Genomic DNA, 21,096 nt, shown 5'->3' on the forward strand with positions numbered 1-21,096 from the left:
GAGGGAGGGAGGATGGACCATGAGAGCGGTCGCGGGAGACGGGGCCCGGACGCCCCTCCCGGGCGCGGCTTTGTTCGGGAGGAAACGCGGAGGCAGGCGCGCGTGTCCCCGGCGCACCCCTTTGCGCCCTTTATGTCTGAGCCGATCGGACCCGCTCTCCCTCCCCCCCACGGCCCCCCCTCCAAACACACACACACACACACACACACACACACAGACACGAGAAAATCAAAAGGCAAACTTTGCTGACTCCACGGACGGCGGGCCCGCGGCTCCCCCGACATCTGACAGTTATTATGATGAGCGGCTCGGGGCAAAGAGTTCTTCCATTCCTCCGAACAATGGCTCCGAGCCACGGCGCTCTTTTCCTTTCTCTTCTTTAAAAAAAAAAAAAAATTAAAAACCACCACTTTGCACTTCGCCAGAACGAGGGGTGGGGGGAGGGGGCTGGACGGGCGTGTGGCTTTTGTGCGCAAAATGGGGACTCCGGTCCCCGGCAGGAGTGCAGGGCAGGGCGGGGTGGCCAGGGTGCAGACGGAGGGGAAAGACTAGCGTTTGGCCTTACGCGGATAAAAAAAACACAACAAAACCACACATTTATTTTTTTGTGTGGAAATTCCTAAAAGGGTGGGGTGAGGCGGTGGGGGGCGGGTGGGGAGGGGGCACAGGCAGCTTCTTTAGGGAAGAATGCGGGCAGAATGAAATAATTCCGGACCCCATCTTTGCAGCAGGCAGGATGCTTAGGTGAGCATCCGAGGTGCCGGCATGCTAAGATTTGTTATTATTATTATTTATTTATTTTTCGCTGAGGTTTCAAACAGAAGCGACCGACAGAGAAAGCAGGTTTTATATGTCCTTTTTTTTTTAAAAAAAAAAAAAATTGGAAACAAATATTTTAGACCTGACTGCTTCCTTTGGAGGTCCGGCCAGCCTCATCGAGCCATGCATGCACGCATGCACCGTGCCTTTCCTTCGGGAATCGCCCCAAACCTGCAAAAGTTACCCGCTCAAGTCCCCGGAAAGGAATGAAAAGGCAAACCAGCTCGCGTGTGATTTTGACGGATGACGCCGTGGAGCCACAAAAGCCCAGCCGGCCCGGAGCGAGCAAGCGAGTTGGGAAGGCAGCCTTTTCCGGGGGGCGGGGGGGGGGTATGTGAACTTCCCCCCAAATATCCAAAGGGATTACCAGGCTCCAGACATCCCTCACGAGGGCTGCCCAGGTCTGCCCCGGGCAGGGCTTGGGGGTCCCATGATAAACGGCCCAGACGCGGGGACCCTTTTTTGGAAAGAGGATCCGGACACCCATGTTCACCGAATCTCGGTGAAACACACCATTTTTTTTTTCTTTGTCTGCTTCTCCGGGCATCTCCCCTCCCCCTCCCCTCCCCCCCAACCCCCCCGCCGCCGCCGTCCCCCCTATCGTCCCCCCCACTCCTCCCCGGGGTCTGGAGACACCTGAAGGCTTGGCCCTCACGATGCCCAGAGCCCCCGCCCGTCTGGCCTCCAGCCAGGCCCACACCCCGCCAGCCCAGCCCCAGCCCCAGCCCCAGCCCCAGCCCCAGCCCCAGCCCCAGCCGGGCGCTTGCACGCGAGGCTGGCCCGGCCCACTCCCCTGCCTGCTCCCCGCCGGGGACGGGAGGCGAGTCCCGCTCCGACCGCGGAAAGATTAAAGAAAACAATATCGCCTTTCTCCTGCCCCAGACAGCCCCGGGTTAACCCCTTCGTGGCCTTGGAAACCGAGACCCCTGCTGTGCCCCGGGCAGGTCTGGGGGCGGGGAGCGGGGACCCGGGGGCCGGGGGAGGAAGGGGGGGGCTGCACCCGCGGTCGGTGCCCACGCCTCGCCTCCCTGGGCAGAGGGTCTCAGCTCCACGGACCCCACCCACCCGGGACATCGGAGGACACGCCGTGGGCCCGGGGAGGGAGAGCGAACGTGCTTGCGGGGAAGTGCACGGCTGGTGAACTTGAGCTGGATACAATGTAGCAAAGTCTCGGGGCTGTGGCAACATTGTTGCAGACCTTGCAGGAGGCGGAGGGCCCTGCCGTTGCAGCGGGCGCTGTTTTCTTAAGCCTCTCTCTCTCTCTCTCTCTCTCTCTCTCTCTCTCTCTCTCTCGCTTTCTCTCTCTAGCTCTCTCTCTCGCTTTCTCTCTCTCTCTCACACACACACAGAGGCAAGAAGATCATTGTGTCCCCGAGAAGCCCGGGCGGGAGAGTGAGGTCATTCATCTCTGATAAAATTTCGCCTTTGTGGGCACCGCGTGCAGGCACCTCCCCGCGCCCCATGTCTGCCGGGGGTGCGCCCCGAGGAAGTTGGCGTGTCTGTGGGGCGCCCCGGACCCACGGCGAAATGCCGCTTGATGGGTCCCTCGCTCTGTGTTTCTGGGAGATGTGTTTGCAGGGTGGGCGGTAGGGGCCTAGGGGGGCCCGGGGTGTGGGGGGGAGCCTGGCGGAGTTGGCGGGTTCCAGGGGAGACTGGTGAATATGTAGGTGGGGCCTTGTTGGGGTGGCCCAGTCTCAAAGCCATGAATAGGATGGGGGTGACTTGGGGGGCTCCGGTTTGCCATTTTTTAATGCGTGTCACCATGAAATCATTTTATTTTATCTTTGCTGTCAATTAAAGGAGGGGTTCTGTACAAATGATTTCAAAGCAGTGCTGGCCTGGTGGGCCCTGGGTTCCATGGCCGATGGCTGGGCTAACATTGTATGTGCTTGGGGGGGCGCTGGGATGTATTTCAAGTCTATTCTGTGGGTCTTCCACCGGCCGGCTCTCTACACGCATGTTTGGATTTCTCGTACTTCGTAGCTTTAAGGCCGTCGGGTTCTTCTACGAAACTCAAGTAGAACACGGTGCAATAATTTTACCCAAACGCATTGCTGTACCTGAGATATGCATGTAACTAACGACACAGGACACCCGTGTCTGCAGAGCGTCCCTTCGTGACCAGTTTTGAATTTGTAACTTGAACGATTCCTCCTGAATCAGAAAGGGCTGAGTACACGGACCCGTTCCCAGGTGCCAAGCGTCTGGTACAGCATTTTCTTCGCGTCGCAGTCTGCTCTCAAGGCTCCCTTTCTTGCAAAAGGATTCGTTTTGCAAGGATTTTCGGGGCCTCGGTGCATGAGGGGCACCATTTTCACTTCCACACACACATGTGAGTGAGACGGGGTTTGCGGACGGAGCGTGCAGCGGCTGTAAAACACGTGAAAAGTGTTTTGTTCCTCTTTGCTGTCAGGTTCCTATTGTTGAGAACTTAAAGAATGGGCCCGTTTTGTAGTTAGAGAGAGAGAAAAAAAAAAACCCCACCAGGCTACACAAGTTAGGTAGCATTCTGCGGGGCAGCAGGACAACGCGAAGGAATCAGGAACTCGGAGAAATCCTTGGGCCTGAGGCAATCCTTTCGACAGAAACCGCCCGCCCTCCCCCGACGTACAGTGGGGCCCTCGGCCCTCGGATGAATTATGTAATTGTTTTATCAAAGCTCAAACGTGAACGAATCCTGGGTCTTAAATTTCACCTGCTTTCCCAAATCAAAACAAGACGTTGCCCATTGGGGGCGGGGGGGTGGGGACGGGGAGGGTGGGGGGGTACGTTACTAAAAAGCCGTCTTTCAAAGAAAAGGGGATAAGGGGCTCGATTGAAGCCGTTGAACGCCGTCAGGCCGATTCCGGAACAAACGGCCTCTCAGAGCCTGGCGAGGAGGAACAGTTTGCTCCAGTCCCCTGGCTCCTCCTGACACAATGGCGGGGGTTTTATTCGAAACGGCAGCACAAACACAGCCAATGTCCAAAAACAACCGGGGAGAGCGTCTGCCAGGGCTCTGTCCGATGCTCGCGGGGCACGGACTAGAATGTTCTTAATTCGGTGATTGACTTCTCTGAAGGCTTTAGTGCAAACGGCGCCCTTGCTTAGCATATGCTGATAAAATCATATATTCTTGTGCATGCGTGTAGTACATATAGTATATATGTAATGTGTATATATATATATATATATATATATATATATATATGTATGTATTTCTGAATATCGTCTTATGGCCCAAAGTTATTGTTGGTATTGTATTATAACCAGAGGTTGTTTTTTTGTTTTTTGGGTTTTTTTTTTTTTTTTTTTATGGGCTTGAGTTAGAATATTAACATATTTTAATACAATGAGATCTGGGGGGGCGGTGCCAGCCAGCCATGTCTACGGTACGCCAGCCAGGGCCAGGCTCAGGGATTGTGGCGAAATGAACGCACGAAGGATGTAATTCCTGCAAACGCCTCCCGTGCACAACACGGAATCCTATCGAAAGCCGGGAGTCTCATTTGGCGACGAGGAGAAGAAAATACGCTTTCGACGGGAACCTCTCTTTCTGACCAGCTCGGGGCTGGTTTCTCAAAGTCAGCGTGCACTCCTGTTTTCTCGTTATGGGAGGGGAGGTCAGGGTGTTGTGTGTGTGTGTTTTTTCCAAACTCAGCCCGGAGGCGTGCGGCCTGAAATCATTTTGCGTCGATACCCCCACCGGGGCAGGGACTGCAGGAACCTCCCGTCTCTGTGAGAGGAGAAGGCGGGCCGGCTTGGTGGCCTGGCGCCTCCGATCGTCCCCTTCCAAACCCACACCCGGCATTCACGTCGCTGACACTATCAACGCTATTTTCCCAGTTTTTCCCAGAGACCCCGGGGTTCTGGAGGAAGAGGGTTCTGGGCGTGGTTGAAGGTTGCACTGCCTCACACTCAGCCCGCTCAGCCAGGCTCACTGACCACAGAGAGGGAATGGACTGTGGCCCTGCCGGTGTGGCTCAGTGGGTAGAGCATCGGCCTGCGGACCAAAGGGTCCCGGGTTCCATTCCGGTCAAGGGCACGAACCTCGGTTGCAGGCTCCTCCCCAGCCCGGGCCCTGGTCGGGGCACGTGCGGGAGGCAGCCCATCGTTGTGTTTCTCTCACATCGATGTTTCTCTCTGACTCTCTCTCTTCTACTCTCCCTAAAAATCCATGGGAAAATATCCTCGCGTGAGGCTTCACACACACACACACACACACACACACACACACGGGGGATGGACTGTGGATTGCACATGGGGAGGTTTCCTGCGAGGGTTTTGGGACCTGCCCCCAAACACGGATTTGGGGGTGACCTGGGGCACGTCTTACGGACCCCAAGCCTGCATGCAGTTCCCCCGAGATAACTCCCAGCCCAGCTCCCACCACGCGGACACGTGTTCCTTTCTTATTTAGATGAGACGGGTCCTTTCAATCACAGCTTTCTTCCCGGCCTGCTTACACATTCCGGCGAATGAAATCAGCGCAGGCTTTTGGATTCTAATTGGCCATGTGCAGAGGAGGGGCGGGGGGCGCGGGGGGTGTAGGGGGATGTGTGGGGGGGAGAAATCAGTGAGAGCTTTGTCAGGCTGGCTGCCTCAGTTGTGTCTTTGTGTTTGTCTCCTGCCTGGCCACCCTCAAGGCGTGGAAAACGCTCAGTGTAGGTTCATACGCGTGGGGCGGCCGGAGTGAGCATCCACGCAGATGGTGCGAGTTGGCTGTTCTCCCGTCTCTAGTCTCAAGGAATCATCGTCATAAAAAGTTACGCCCTCCCACAGCCTCTCGCCCAGGTGGCAAGCTGGGCCTCGGTTAAAAAAATCCGTGAACCTGTCGGCCTCGTGCTTGAATGAAGACGAGAGCAGGATGAGCCTAAATTTGTTTTCCTTGTCACTTGACCCGATAAGTCGTCATGATGGGAAGGTGCGTGTAGTTTTATTTTTAAAAATATATATTTTAATTGATTTCAGAGAGGAAGGAATAGGGAGAGAGAGATAGAAGCATCCAGGATGAGAGAGAATCATGGGTCGGCTGCCTCCTGCACGCTTCACCCTGGGCATCGAGCCCGCAACCTGGGCATGTGCCCTTGACCGGGAATCGAACCTGGGACCCTTCAGTCCACAGGCCGACGCTCTATCCACTGAGCCAAACCAGCTAGGGCTGCATGTAGTTTTAGATACACCGTGAAAATAAAAAAAAAAAAAAACCAACACACCACTACCGAAAATTCTCGGTGCGTCATTTGTGTAGTCATAATAGAAACAGAAATGTTTTCATTGGGTACTTTCTTTGGGCTTAGATTCGTAAAATAAAATCAAGAGTTTCCGGCGCTCGACACAGTGCAGCTGAGCAGGTTGTGTCTGCATGAACAGTGGGCACGGGGGTTTTTATTCTCCTCTGTCTCTTTCCGACAAATTCTGGATTCAGATAATTTCCTCCATAGCGTGTCGCTGCAAAGAGTCAGAGACGTTGTCTTTTTACACATTTAATTTTAGGGCAGTGAGAGTGTGAGAGGCAAACGAGTGAGCCTTCTGAGACGACACCATTTTGATGCATAGAGATAGGAACGCGCACCAAAGCTGCCTATTTTAAAAATTACAGAGCGGAGGCAAGAAAAAACTGCAGATAGCGTATGGGTGTCATCGAAAAACCATTGGCCTCTGATTGGCCATCCTTTGCTCCTCCGTCAGGTAATTTTCTATCTCAAGGAAATCGACTGGTTGCCAAAAATAGGGTCTCCCATCAGGAGCCTTCCCAGGGCAGATGTTTGAAAAAAATGCATCTTATGACTGAGATCAGGTAGAATTTCTTTGCATCAAAACTACGCAAAAATTGCCCGGCTGGTATGGCTCAGTGGTTGAGTGTCGCGACCGAGGAACCAGGAGGTCAAAGTTACCCATCAGGGCACTTGCCCGGGTTCCCCAGTAGGGGGCGTGCAGGAGGCAGCCGATCCATGATTCTCTCTCGCCATTGATGTTTCTCTCCCTCTCTCTCCCTCTCCTTTCCCCTCTGAAATCAATAAATATAAATTTTAAGAAATTGATGGATCTTCCCCCCACCATAGTTTTTTTTAAAAAAAAAAAAACTACACAAAAAGTAAAATGTGATTGCTCATGGCATTCCTAACTGTGAAGGCATGTTCTTAAGTCACCACCATGTGAAGTCAGTTCTTCATAGACGTTGAAATCTCAAAATTTAAATCTCACATTTAAACCTCAAAATTTAAATTTCTGAGATTGTCTGCTAGACAGGGCGTCCCCCAACATGTATACACACTTTAGCAGCGGATAGCTCCATTTTGAAAATGAAATGTATTTTCATAAACACTGCCTTTATCATGATTCGAAGTGTGTGTATGCATTCTTGGGGGGGGGGGGGGACACGCTCTCTCTGTCTGTGAGTCCATTTGTGTTACCAAAAAATGTGAGCGCTCTCATCCTGCCATTAGGTGCGTTGATGGACACATCTCGTTTCTGATGATTTTCCCCACCGGTTTGTGAATGATAACAATCCACCGGGAAGACAGACGGGGGGCACTAATTCAGTCCGTTCTTGTTCTGCTGCCCCGAATGAATAAATCCGATCGAGAAACCAAAGAAATCAAAGTATAAACAGAAAAACCTCAGCCTGGCATGGAGTCTAAGGTATTTTCTGACACACGCTTTTGGCTGAGGTTTGCTTTGGTCACGAGAGATGCTAATGAGCCCTGAGTCTCGCTCTGAAGGTAGGAGGCGGCGACGGATCTTGGGAAAACGGTAAAAATTGTCTCGGCGTTTCCCTTTCAGAGGGTGGCAGCTACGTGGTTCCAAGCACACGGGTACCGACCGGGGAGAGAGAGCGCGGAGCCCCTCCCACCCTCCTCTCCTGCGTGGGGTCTCGATCCTGCGGGACCAGGGATCATCACACGTCCTCCAGGAGTCTGGATATTGGAGGTTGGCCACGCCTTCCTGTTTATCCTGAGTCCTGGTGTGACCGGCATGCGTGGGGGTGGGGGTGGGGGTGGGGGTGCAGCTGTGGGCAGCATCTGTCCTCAGGGGCCCCCTTTCCTGTCCCCGGAGACACCAGGCCCCCTTCAGCTCTCCCGGCCCGACCTGTCTGTTCTCTGCTCCTTCTGCAGCCGCCCCTGCCCCCCCTCCGTCCCCCGACAGCACACATCTGCTCACATCTGCTCATGGCCACCCCGTTTCTGCTTAGGTAAGACTTGGCCTCCCCCTTAATTATGCAGCGATGGTTCACAGTCACAACTGTGTGTGTGTGCGTGTGTGTGTGCGTGTGTGTGCATGTGCGTGTGTGCGTGCGTGTGTGTGCGTGTGTGTGTGCGCGTGCGTGTGTGCATGTGTGTGCATGTGCGTGTGTGCATGTGCGCGCGCGTTGTGTGTGTGCGTGTGCATGTGTGCGTGCGTGCGTGCGTGTGCGTGTGTGTGTGTGTGTGCGTGCGTGTGTGCGTGTGTGTAATTGTGTATTTTTAAACGGCGAAGGAAGTGGTGCTAACGGGGCAGACATCACAGCAGCCGCATAAGGGCGGGGGCAGATGGCGGCCCGAATCTGCCATGTGGCCTAGGGGATGACGCGCTCTCTCGCTCGCACTGAACTTGACCGGAGGGACGGAGCCCCCTGGGGTGGGGCCCTCTCGCAGTCACGCCTCCCATTTCCTGCAGGGAAGTTGCTGTTTTAATGTAAAGGGCCTCGCCTCGCCGCCTCGGCCACGGCTGGACTGGAGGAAGAAACAAAGCCTCCAGATCGAAAGAGGCCCTGTCCAGCCCTGGCTGGTGTGGCTCAGTGGGTAGAGCATCGGTCCTCGGACTGAAGGGTCCCGGGTTCGATTCCCCCTCAACGGCAGGTACCTCGGTTGGGGTGCGTGCGGAAGGCAACCCTTTGATGTGTCTCCCGCACGTCGATGTTTCTCTCACTCTCCGTCTCCCTCCCTCCCCTCCACCCTCTCTAAAAAAATCAGAAATATCCTCGGGTGAGGATTAACAAAGAAAAGGGGGGGAAAGAGAGAGAGATCGTGTCCATAGTAATAAGAGTGTGAGCCGTGTCAGACCCCCCCCCCCCGAGGATATGTTCCCATGGATTTTTAGAGAGAGCAGAAGAGAGAGGGAGAGACGGAGAGAAACATCAATGGGAGAGAGACACATGGATGGGTTGCCTCCTGCACGCGCCCCAACCAGGGCCCAGGCCGGGGAGGAGCCTGCCACCGGGGTCCGTGCCCTTGACCGGAATCGGACCCAGGACCCTGCGGTCCGCAGGCCGACGCCCTGTCCACTGAGCCACACCGGCCAGGGCTGGAGTCAGATTTCTTTTTTAAAAAAGGAGCAAATCCAGGCCTGGATTGAGACCGAGATCCTTACGGGAACCGGGTCCCTGCACGTTGGCATCAACCCCGCGGTCGCGGGCGGCCACAGAGCCCTCGTGGTCCCAGGGGCACCGCATAGGAATCGGCCCGGGCACCTCGCGGTCACGGTGACGGTCAGGGTCCTCTCAGACCCACTCCTCGGGGAGCAAGCTGCAGAGCCACAGAAAGGTGCCACGGACGGTGCCTTTCCCTGTCCGTCCCGCGCTCATGACCTGGGCGGCAGCAGCCAAAGCGATGCGGACAGTCCGTGTAAGACCAAGTCCTCCGCCTGGCCGGCGGGGCTCAGGGGTTGAGCCTCGACCTAGGAACCAGCACGTCAGGGTTCGATTTCCGGTCGGGGCACAGGCCCCCGGGTTGCGGGCTCCATCCCCAGTGTGGGGCGTGCAGGAGGCAGCCGGTCCATGATTCTCTCTCATCATGGATGTCTCTCTCTCTCCCTCCCTCTCCCTTCCTCTCTGAGATCAATAAAAATATATTTTAAAAAATAAAGCAAGAAAAAGGGGCGCTGAGCTCATTGTGACTGTGGTTTTTCCGGATGAGCCAGCGAGGTCGGGCAACACGGCCACCCCTCTGTCAAGAGCCTCTGAGACCTGGGGGTTCTGTGCCAACCCGGTCGCCACCTGCAGGGGAGAGACGGGGTGTGGGACGGCCCTGAACCGCCACTCCTGCCGTCCTGTGACGCAGCCGTGGGGGTTTCCCCGACGCCGACTTAGACGTTAAGACGAAGAGTTTTACGGAACAGGCGGCCTCCAGCCCAGAGCGGCGGCGCCGTGTCTCGAGTTGGCCCGGCCTCTCTTTCTGTTGCCGGGAAGTTGATCGCTGGGAGGCTGTGGGGGACCCTCAGGAATATTTTTTTCACCCGGGATCGGAGCCTCGCAAACCCACGCAGACGTCTCGCTTGCGAACCACCCAGAGAAGTCCCAGGTTCTCTGGCTCACCCAGGCGGGGCTGTGGGTTGGGGCTGGCTTATGACGGCCGTGTCTGTGTGCTGAGCAGCCGCAGGGGGTGACGGCAGGAACGCCACGTACAGTTTTTCCAAATGTCAGGAGCAGGGGTGATGTTTTAAAAAAAATCCCGGGATCGCGAGGAACGGGAGTCCGGGGAGGAGGAAGATGTCGCGGCGAGTGAGTTAAAGAACAAGTGTAAAGCGGATTCCAAACATGCGGGTGACCTCTGAAGATTTCTCTTTTTCCTACAAAAGTCTGCACAGACGATTGGACGTGTTCTCTGGAGAGACTGTAATCAACCGCTATTCAGATCATGTGGTAGAGAAGACAATTAGGAACTAATTTCTTTTAGAAATATATTTTTATTGATTTCAGAGAGGAAGGGAGAGGGAGAGAGAGAGAAACATCAATGAGGAGAGAGAGTCATGGACCGGCTGACTCCTGCACGCCCCACACTGGGGATCGAACCCGAAATCCTGGCATGTGCCCTGACCGGGAATCGAACCATGACCTCCTGGTTCATAGGTTGATGCTCAACCACTGAGCCACACCAGCTGGGCTGGAAACTAATTTCTTAAACCTTTTTGCCCACCTGTATTATCTCTGCCTCTAGTATCTATAGATAGAAAATCCTAAGCCAGTGATGGCGAACCTCTGACACGTGTGTCAGAGGTGACATGCGAACTCAATTTTTTGGTTGATTTTTCTTTGTTAAATGGCATTTAAATATATAAAATATCAAAAATATAAGTCTTTGTTTTACTATGGTTGCAAAGATCAAAAAATTTCTATATGTGACACGGCACCAGAGTGAAGTTAGGGTTTTTCAAAATGCTGACACGCCGAGCTCACAAGGTTCGCCATCACTGGCCTAAATGAACGTTACGACCGGCCAATTGGCTGGTCGCTATGACACGCACTGACCACCAGGGGGCAGACACTCAATGTTGGAGCTGCCCCCTGGTGGTCAGTGCGCTCCCATAGCCAACGTTCCACGGCCTGCCAACCTCCTGCAATCCCTCCCCCACCCCCGGCCAGCCAACCCCCATCAGCCCTGATCCCCAGCCAGCCAACCCCCATCAGCCCCGATCCCCAGCCAGCCCCAGGGACCCCACCCGTGTACGAACTCGTGCACCGGGCCTCCAGTATCGTGTACACACAGAGTAGGTCCACATTAAGCTGCTTGTGTCGATGTCCGCAGCACACAAAAACCCAGTGTCCTCAAAATGCCCGTCTCGTGACATTGAAGAAATGCTCGCGGCCTCCCTGGCCCTCCTTAGAAAAAGCTGCCATTTTTCTCCAACGGTCCGAGGAGCCCGAGCGTCAGGAGGAAATGCAGGAGGAAAATCGGAGGCGGAGCAGCAGCTCCTATAAAACCCAGGAAGCAGCTTCTTAACTGGGAGGCGGGCAGGGACCTCATGAAAATCATGCGGGCGTTCAGAAAACTCCCTGAGATCCGACCTGGGCGCGGTCTGTCCCCCCCGTGAAGCCGGGACGCGTTATCCCACAGGCGCACGGGACGTCGGTCAGAAGACACTTGGCCTTGGAGTCCCTGGGTCGTGTTCCGTGGAGTCCCTGCATCTGCATATTTTTTTTTTGGAAATGGGGTGATACACGAAGGAAGAGGTAGGAAGCAGCAGGGCCTCCGGGCTAGGCACAGCACGGAAACGTACGCTCGGAATGCAAACCCCTGCCCGTTTCCTTGGAGGTATTTCCCGATTAGAGTCAAACCTCAGAGCGGCGGCATTCGGGGGTGTAGGTCGTGAAATCATATCATGTTCAGCCAGGACGCGGCCTCCCGGCTTATACCCGGAGGCAGAGACGCCGAGGCCGGAGCAGGGAGGCCCGCAGTGTGCCAGTCACGGGGCCAGTGATCCAGAACGACACCCCAGGCCGGGCACAGACAGACGCCCGGAGATGAAAGCGTCATGGCGCCTCCCTTAACCACATCCCCTCCGATGAAAGGCCTGCCGAGACGGAACAGAGCCCACTTGTCTCAACAAGAGACGTCAAGCCGGCCTGGACGCACTCAGCCCTCTGTGCTTGGCGTCCTGGTGGGCACACCCTCCCCATGTGGCCGGGACATCTTGGAACGGGGGAGGGGGGGGGGGATGTGTAGGACGCGCTCACCCCCGGCCCATCCCAGCCCTGGGTGCCCGCGTTGCAGCTAATCTGCAGATATTAGTAACATTCCTGTGACCTCAGTCCCATTTTTTAAAAAAAGTATATTTTTGTTGATTTCAGAAAGGAAGGGAGAGGGAGAGAGAGAGAGAAACATCCATGATGAGAGAGAATCATGGATCAGCTGCCTCCTGCACGCCCCTCATTGGGGGTGGAGCCCGCAACCCGGGCCTGTGCCCTGACCGGGAATCGAACCCTGACCTCCTGGTTCATAGGTCGATGCTCAACCCCTGAGCCTCTTATGATCCCTGGCTTTTGGGAATGAGGAGACCTAGGAAGAGGGGCTAAGGAATAAATTCCAGATGCCACATTGCCGATGGGCGGGGCCAGCATTCGAACCCAGGGCCTTCTCCGGTGCATCGCGTGGCTTTTCCTCCCGCATCCCGCTGAGCTATGGAGTCGAGTGGGTGGGGGGGAGGCATCAATGTAATGAAGCGTTTGATGAGTGTAAGAGGGTATTGATCTTAGAAAGCAGGCCGCCGTATCACGCATTATCACGGGTGATGAGTTCCCAAAGGTGTAGCTCAACTCTCGCTAATGAGTTCCATTATTATTTTGTTTAATGTATTTTTATTGATGTCAGAGAGGAAGGGAGAAGGAGAGAGAGATAGAAACACCCATGATGAGAGAGAATCATGGATCGGCTGCCTCCCGCACGCCCCCTACTGGGGACCGAGCCCGCAACCCGGGCACGTGCCCTTGACCGGGAATCGAACCCGGGACCCTTCCATCCGCAGGCCGACGCTCTATCCACTGAGCCACACCGGCCCGGGGCGTGAGTTGCGTTATGATAAAGATTGAGATGCAGCACACATGAATAAGCACCATGGGAAAGCCCTTTATTTTGCTTCTTTATGGGACATTTCTGTCCAGCGCCGGGCTTTGCTGGAGCTGGAGACTGGGCTGTACTCCTAAGACGTTCTCGCGATTCTTCAGACCTGAGCCAACTGGCGATTTCTAGATGGGAGAGTCTTGACTCAACTCGGCTGCTCTCTCTCGCTCTCTCTCTCTCTCAGGAGAAATGTAATCGCTGCCCCAAAAATGTTCATGTTGGCTTTCAGTTGGCTAAAAAAATAAAAAATAAAAATTGTTCTTTATTTTATGTCAGGGAGTGAAACTCCTTATTCCACAAACAGCAGTGGAGTGACTTCTTGTAACATGAATGTGCTACACCTGAACGCACGCCTCCCGTACGTATGTTTCATGCACTTGAAAATACCTTTGAAGGTATCCACTGAAGACATGGTGTCTAGTGTGTCTAGATACCTTCTCAGTCTACCGTGGTGTCAGACTCTCCTGGAAGGTCGAGGGTGCCATCAGGGCATGTGACCAGAAGCCGGCGTGGCAGTTTCCTGCCTGCAGAATTGCTCTAAAACCTAAGAAATGAGCCCGGCCGCTGTGGCTCAGTGGATAGAGCGTTGGCCTGCGAACTGAAGGGTCCCGGGTTCGATTCCGGTCAAGGGCATGTACCTTGGTTGTGGGCACATCCCCAGTAGGGGGCGTGCAGGAGGCAGCTGATGGATGTTTCTCTCTCATCGATGTTTCTAACTCTCTATCCCTCTCCCTTCCTCACTGTAAAAAAAAAAAAATCAATAAAATATATTAAAAAAAATAAAAATAAAATCTAAGAAGTGAGCCTGGCCGGCGTGGCTCAGGGATTGAGCGTCGACCTAGGAACCAGGAGGTCAGGGTTCCATTCTCTGGTGGGGGCACATGCAGGGGTTGTGGGCTCGATCCCCAGTGTGGGGCGTGCAGGAGGCAGCCGATCCATGAGTCTCTCTCCTCATGGATGTTTCTCTCTCCCTCTCCCTTCCTCTCTCTCTGAAATCAATAGAAACATATTGAAAAACAACAACCGTGTTACAATTCTAGAGCGGCCTACAGGTTTCCGTGGCCGGAAAGTTAATGGGAGGGGAGCGCTGTATTGGGCTCTTGACTTTCATGGGTTTTATCCCAGGGAGAAAGACCAGCCCGAGTGCCTGGGAGCGCTGGGGGAGAAGGGAAGACATCGTCACACAGGGCCGGGGCCGTCACCAGCCTTGCCCTCCGCCCCTCGTGCGTCCACGAGGAGTCAGATTCGTAATGACCGCGCCCGTCGGGTCTGCAACGCGGCGCGACCCGCGGGAAAAGGGAAAAGGGAGCTTGTGAAGCCGTTTGCGGTGTCCGTGGTCGGATTCCTCTCCCAGGGGAGCCCGGGAAGGTGTCCTCACAGGTGTCTCCCGTCAGAGGGCCTCATCTGCATTCATTGGATTCATTACCCTAATTTAGGGAGAGATGATCATTTCCCCTCCGAGAAAATGAAGGTGTCGGCACCACCGAACGGAGACATTGATTCAGGTGTTGGAAAGAGAGAGAGAGAGAAAAAAAATTAGAATGTGTCCTAATGGGCCCTACTCTACACATAGTTCTGAGGCCTGCCGGAGGCAGCTGGCCAATGCTTCTCTCTCCTCATTGATGTTTCTCTCTCTCTCTCTCCCTTCCTCTCTGAAATCAATAAAAATATATTAAACAACAACAACATCAAAACAACCACCCTTGCCCTGACCGGTGTGGCTCAGTGGATAGAGCGTCGGCCTGCGGACTGAAGGGTCCCAGGTTCGATTCCGGTCAAGGGCACGTACCTTGGTTGCTGGCACATCCCCAGTTGGGGGTGTGCAGGAGGCAGCTGATCGATGTTTCTAACTATCCCTCTCCCTTCCTCTCTGTAAAAAAAATCAATAAAAAACAACCACCTCCAGGATTCTCCCAGATCAAAGACAAGTCCCCTGTCTGAGGGACCTCCGTGGCCTCCATTTATTGTGGCAAATACGCTCATGCTCGCTCTTGGGCCGGGGGGCTCATCTGGGGGACAGGTCCCAGACCCAGGGCCCCAGAGGTCCACCCGTTATGTCCTTGGTCTGCATTTTCCTTCTGCAAACCCAGGGGGCGTTTTGATCAGAGAGGCAACATCTTTTTGAGCATCAGGGAGAATTCCGGGCGGGGACTGGACGGTCGGTTAGCTTCATAGAAAAGTCACTCGCGTTGTCCGTGCAGGAGACGAGAGCGGTGGTTGTTAGCAATTCTTTGGATTTTTTTTGAGCCCGGAACAATAACGCAAGAATTCACAGCTGAGCAGTCTTACGAGGCGCACTCGGGGGGCGGGGGGGGGGGCGGGGGGGAGGCTCACGCAGGGTTCGTGCTGTGGTCCGCTTGGCTTCGTGTGCAAATATGTGTGTTTAACCCGGTGGTTCTCAACCTTGGCTGCACATTAGAATCACCTGGGAATCTCTTTAAAATCCTGCCAAGGTTGAGAACCACTGATTTACTGGTTAATATGCGGATTTTGTCATCAAAGAAAACATGATAATTTCAAGAGAAACATCAAAAGCGCTTTATTCAAAGTAACGTCCGTCGCTGGCTACACATTTCCCCCATCTTTCAGGTCATTTGTGGAGACCGTCCCAATAGAACTTTTTTTGTTTTGAGGCAGACCATTCAGAGACCCAATTGTCCACGTCTTCGTCCGTGTTGAAGTGCCTCTCAGGAAGCGCGGGTGCCGTCGATCGGAACATCTGAGGGAGCGAGGGCTGGTGAACATGGCGGGTGGGTTCATGCTTCCCAGGCAAGATCTTTTCACGTGTCTTTAGCTGGCTTTGAAGTGTGTGATGGTGCGTCATCATGAAGCAACATTACGTTGCCGTGCCCTCTGGCCCATTCTGGTCATTTTATGATCAGAGCCTGGTTCAAATTGATTATTTGTTGTCGGCAGCGATCAGGATTAACGGGTTCACCTGGTTTGAGAAGCTCATAATACACCTTCCTGATCCCACCAAACGCAGAGCACTGTCTTCTTTCTGAAGCGATTTGGCCTTGCAGTCGATGTTGATGGTTGACCTGGATCAACCCATGGTTATGTGCTTTTGGGATTCTCAACATAAATCCACTTGTCATCACCAGTCACAATTCGATGCAAAAAAGGCTTTCTTTCGTGCCGGTGAAGCCACATTTTACTGATGACTTTTCGGTTTTCCATCTGCCTTTCGTTCAGTTGATGGGGCACCCACTTTCCTTCCTTTAAAATCCTTCCCATTGCTTGTAAACGACCGGAAATTGTTTGCTGAGCAACGTTTCATCTTTCTGCAAGTTGTTTTTGAGTTTGACACGCATCTTCACCCAATAATGCTTGTCATCGTTGGTCCTCAAACTTTTTCACGTGACCTGGATGTTCTTTGCCTTTCACATCGAAATCATCCCTTTTAAAGCGTTTCAACCAGCGCCCACAAGTGTCTTGAGATGGAGCAGGTTCACCATAAGCTTCCCGAAGGATGCGATCACTTTCAGCAGCACTTTTCTTCAAAATACAATAATGAATTATAACTTCCCGCGATTGCTCTTTTTTTTTTTTGGCACGGAATTCGACATTTTTTTAAGCATAAAAATATCTATGATGTTAACACCTTCAGCAAATGTGACATAGGAAGCTTTGAAGCTTGCTGTCCATACAACACAATAGCACACACATCAAATCGCATCTATATCAACATCTGTGCGACTCCGTCTATTGAAAAAAAATCCGCATTAGTAACCGGTCCACCTGGTACATCGAAGGCCAGAGCCTGAGGCCAGTGTCCATAGTTCAATCGTCTACGTCCATGTTTTCTCCCCAAGAATCTTCTCGGCCTCCGTAGACCCACAGGAAGGCTCAGCCTCTTGACTCTCGTGTCCATTTCTTTCTCTTCTCCGCCCTCTCCTTCTGGAAACAGAACCAGAATTTAACGCACATCGATGGCTGGTCCCCCTGCGACACTCGACATTCTGGCCAAGACAAGACGTAGGGAGGGTCCCAGAGAACTGGCCAGAGCGCCTGCTTCCTCCAGACCCGACTCCCGAAGAATCGCTGAAGTTCAGTGACGGAGTTCGAGGAAATGGCTATTTGGTAGTTCAGCCAGGTTCTGGGATCGGACGTGTCCTGATCCCCTCCCCGAAAAGGAAACACGTTGCCCCCAAAGACCACGAATATCTCCCACGTGTAAGTGTCGGAAACTCATCATGGGTCGTAGAAATGTTTTCTCATAGACGGCCATCAAATAATTCCGCTTGAAATTACACCTGAAAATGGAGTGACACGACAGCCCGAGATCCACGGGTTCTCTCTGTATCGTGTTTTGACAGTGAACTTTAGAATCTGCTCCGTTCGCTGAGGAAGAGGTAATTACTGGGAGCAGAGTTTTGCTGCGCTGCGTGTCATTAAAATCGTGCGTCACGGGGCGGGGAAGGGAAACGGTGCCTCGTTTTGCTGACTAACCGTTGTCAGAGGAAGACTTTATTCTTATCTGAAATTACAATGTCAACTCCTGGGGCGAGTTGGCTCGATTACTGTTTATTGCCATAGAATTTACAAGAAAAACTGCAACACATACCCACACGGGGAGGAAAGCTGTGGTGTTGCTATTCGAGGAATCTCCTCCCCCAGATATATTACTGGCAGGTAACGATGAACTGTGGGAGCCAATGAAGACACGGGATCTTATAAATAAAAATCGTAGCCCGGCCGGTGTGGCTCAGTGGTTGAGCATCGACCTATGAACCAGGAGGTCAGGGTTCGATTCCTGGTCAGGGCACAGGCCCGGGTTGCGGGCTCGATCCCCAGTGTCGGGCGTGCAGGAGGCAGCCGATCCATGATTCTCTCTCATCACTGATGTTTCTCTCTCTCTCTCCCTCTCCCTTTCTCTCTGACATCACTAAAAAAAAAAAGAAAAAAAAGAAAAAAAAATTTTAAATCTTGTTAAAAGGGTGTGTTCATATAAAAAGGGCTCACAAAAATAAATTAAAAGGCTCACACCCTGTTTGCATGAGCAGAAGCTACTCATTTTGGAGCCGAAGACATAATGGAAAGAGGCGGGCTGACTTGTGCTTCTGGGCATCGCGTGCAGAATAAAAACGCGGGATTGGCCGGCAGCGGCTCCTAAGAGTTGCCCGAACCTTGTTCTGCTTTTCTCTCGTGGAGAATGCACGCCCCGTGGTTTTAAAGTCTCAATAGACCTTATGTTTTATCTGGAAGCGAGTAACATCCGACAAAATCCGTGATGCGTTCTTAGCTTGTCCACGCCGCCTGTCCGTCCACCCGGGGAGGGCCTCGGCCGGTTGGGGCCTCTCTCGAGCAGCGTCACTGAAATGTCTCCTTTAAATGGAAAATGCAACCTGTGCTAAAAAGCGACTTTATTCTTCGCTATGGACAGACTTTCTAAAGCAGCGCTGGACCCGTTTCTGAATGTATCCTGGATGAAAGGGGCCTGTTAGGCCACCCACAAAAGCAAATTCGTGTTTTACTTTCTAACATTAGAATTCGTAACCCTAACATCCCCTCCTAGCAAAGCCAATTCGATATCTTTGGAAGGAGGGACCCGTGTCCTGGGTAAGAAAGGAGGAAGAATATGAATTGGGTGGCAGTAATAGTTCACTATTTTGCTCTTACTGAAGGCAAAAAAAAAAAAATTTTTAAAGGATGATTTTAAAAAATATACATTTTTTAAAAAAATTGATTTCAGAGAGGAAGGGAGAGGGAGAGAGAGAGAGAAACATCCATGATGAGAGAGAATCATGGATCGGCTGCCTCCTGCACGCCCCCTACTGGGGATCGAGCCCGCAACCCGGGCATGTGCCCTTGACCGGAATCGAACCCGGGACCCTTCAGTCCACAGGCCGACGCTCTATCCACCGAGCCAAGCCAGCTAGGGCTAAAAGGATGATTTTTCTATCTTGGGCATCTATAAATATTAGGATTGCAGGTTCCTGAAAAGCAAACAGGGACCAGAAAAGAGTAGGACAGGGAAGCCATCCAGCCTCCATTCATGCAGCGGCTGAAATCACACCCCACACAGATGCCGTTGGAGCCAACACACGTGACGGTCGCACGTTTACGCAGGCCTGACTTGCAACTTCGCTTTGTAAGTTTTAACTCTTTGATCAAAATATCGCTCCAAGCCTGGCCAGTGTGGCACAGCGGTTGGGCGTCGACCTATGAACCAGGAGGTCATAGTTGGATGCCCAGTCAGGGCACCTGCCCAGTAGGGGGCGTGCAGGAGGCAGCCCGTCAAGGATTCTCTCTCATCATGGATGTTTCTCCCTCTCCTTCTCCCTTCCCCTCTGAAATCAATAAAAATATATTAAAATATCCTATATCATAAAAGGCTAATATGCAAATCAACCCAACAGCAGAACGACTGGTCGCTATGACGCACACTGACCACCGGGGGGGCAGACGCTCAACGCAGGAGCTGCTCCCTGGTGGTCAGTGCGCTCCCACAGGGGGAGGGCTGCTCAGCCAGAAGCCGGGCTCACTGCGGGCCTAAGCTGGCAGTCGGACATCCCCCGAGGGCTCCCCGACTGCGAGAGGGTGCAGGCCGGGCTGAGGGACCCCCCACTGAATGCATGAATTTTGTGCACTGGGCCTCTAATATATATATATATAATTCCAAGCCCCATAATTATACTGAGATTCACCTGTATATGTTTTTGCTGCCAGATCTCGTTTTTAAGACATGAATTTTACTTAGTACTTTTCCACTCAGCGTAACTTAGCTGAGCAATAAACCCAGCCACATCTGGGTGTCCCTGAGGCCATTTCTCCGGACAACGTCACTCATAGAATCTGCACAAATCTTGATGGCAAACCGTCTAGAGGCCAACTTCAAACGTCACGGCAAACCTGCCTGTGGAAATGATTATTTTTAAATGTGTCGATCTTCATGGTTTCCACAAGAACTGAGGTTTAATACTTAAAAAGGGGTCGTTCGTACTTACCCGTCTTCCAAGAATCCCTGCCTAATATTTTTAGAAAAAGGCTTTACATTTTCCACAGCATTACTTTGTAAACGGTATAATTATAGGACTCAACCTCCTGGGCTTGATTTTTCTATCCGTAAAGATCTAACCAAAGAGAGCGGTTGTGACATTTTTATTTATTTTTTTGTAATTTAGGATTCATCACCATGTCTTTCTTTTTCACACAAAAAAAAAACCCGACTCCGAGTGATCGCTATAATCCCAGTCATCAACATCTGTCGTCCATCCTCTCTAGTCAGCAGCAATCCGCATCGGGACGCGTGAAATCTCATCCCGTGAGGCCTTGGCAGACTCTCCTGACTCCTCGGTGGACTCACTAAAATTCTACACCTCAGATGGCGTCTTACCTGCACCTGTAATGGACAAGCCTCGCTCGGGCCACTGTTCCCCTGGAACGGTTTTCGTAAATTCACTTGGTGGGTTCCGACGTCCCCAACAAATACCGGATCCCGGAGCTGGGGCGCTTCCTGTGTGCGTGCCCTCATCTGTGTATGCGTGTATCCCATAGGAAGCAACGTAGCGTTTGTGATGGAACCTAATCAGCTCTGAGTGTATATATGACTCCTCTGCCTTCCACGTGTGTCTCCTGCAGATTTAGCGAAAGAGAGATGGGGGGGGGGGGGGGAGAGAGAAAGAGAGAGAGAGAGAGAGGGAGGAGAGAGACTTGGCTTTCATTCAGTAGGTCAGTGACACGGACGTATACACTGCCCTTCTCCTTGGTTCAGCATCTAGGTGTGACTCCATGGCGCGGTGGGAGGCCACGCAGGTGTCTTTTTATCACACCCAACTCCTCCGATCTCATCCCTTCATTTAGTGCATCATAAAACCAACATCTCCTTACTTCTGCCCTCCTTCCTTATGCGCCCATTCATCCTGCAAAACCCAGAAATAAACGCTCGACACCTCGTCGTTTTACGTTTCCCAGTTCTTGGCGAGTCACCTTTAAAATAGACATAAAGAACTTTTTTTCGCTCGGAGGCTCAAGCCAT

This window comes from Myotis nattereri, assembly GCF_964212035.1.
Source record: "Myotis nattereri genome assembly, chromosome: 20".
Taxonomy (NCBI): Eukaryota; Metazoa; Chordata; class Mammalia; order Chiroptera; family Vespertilionidae; genus Myotis; species Myotis nattereri.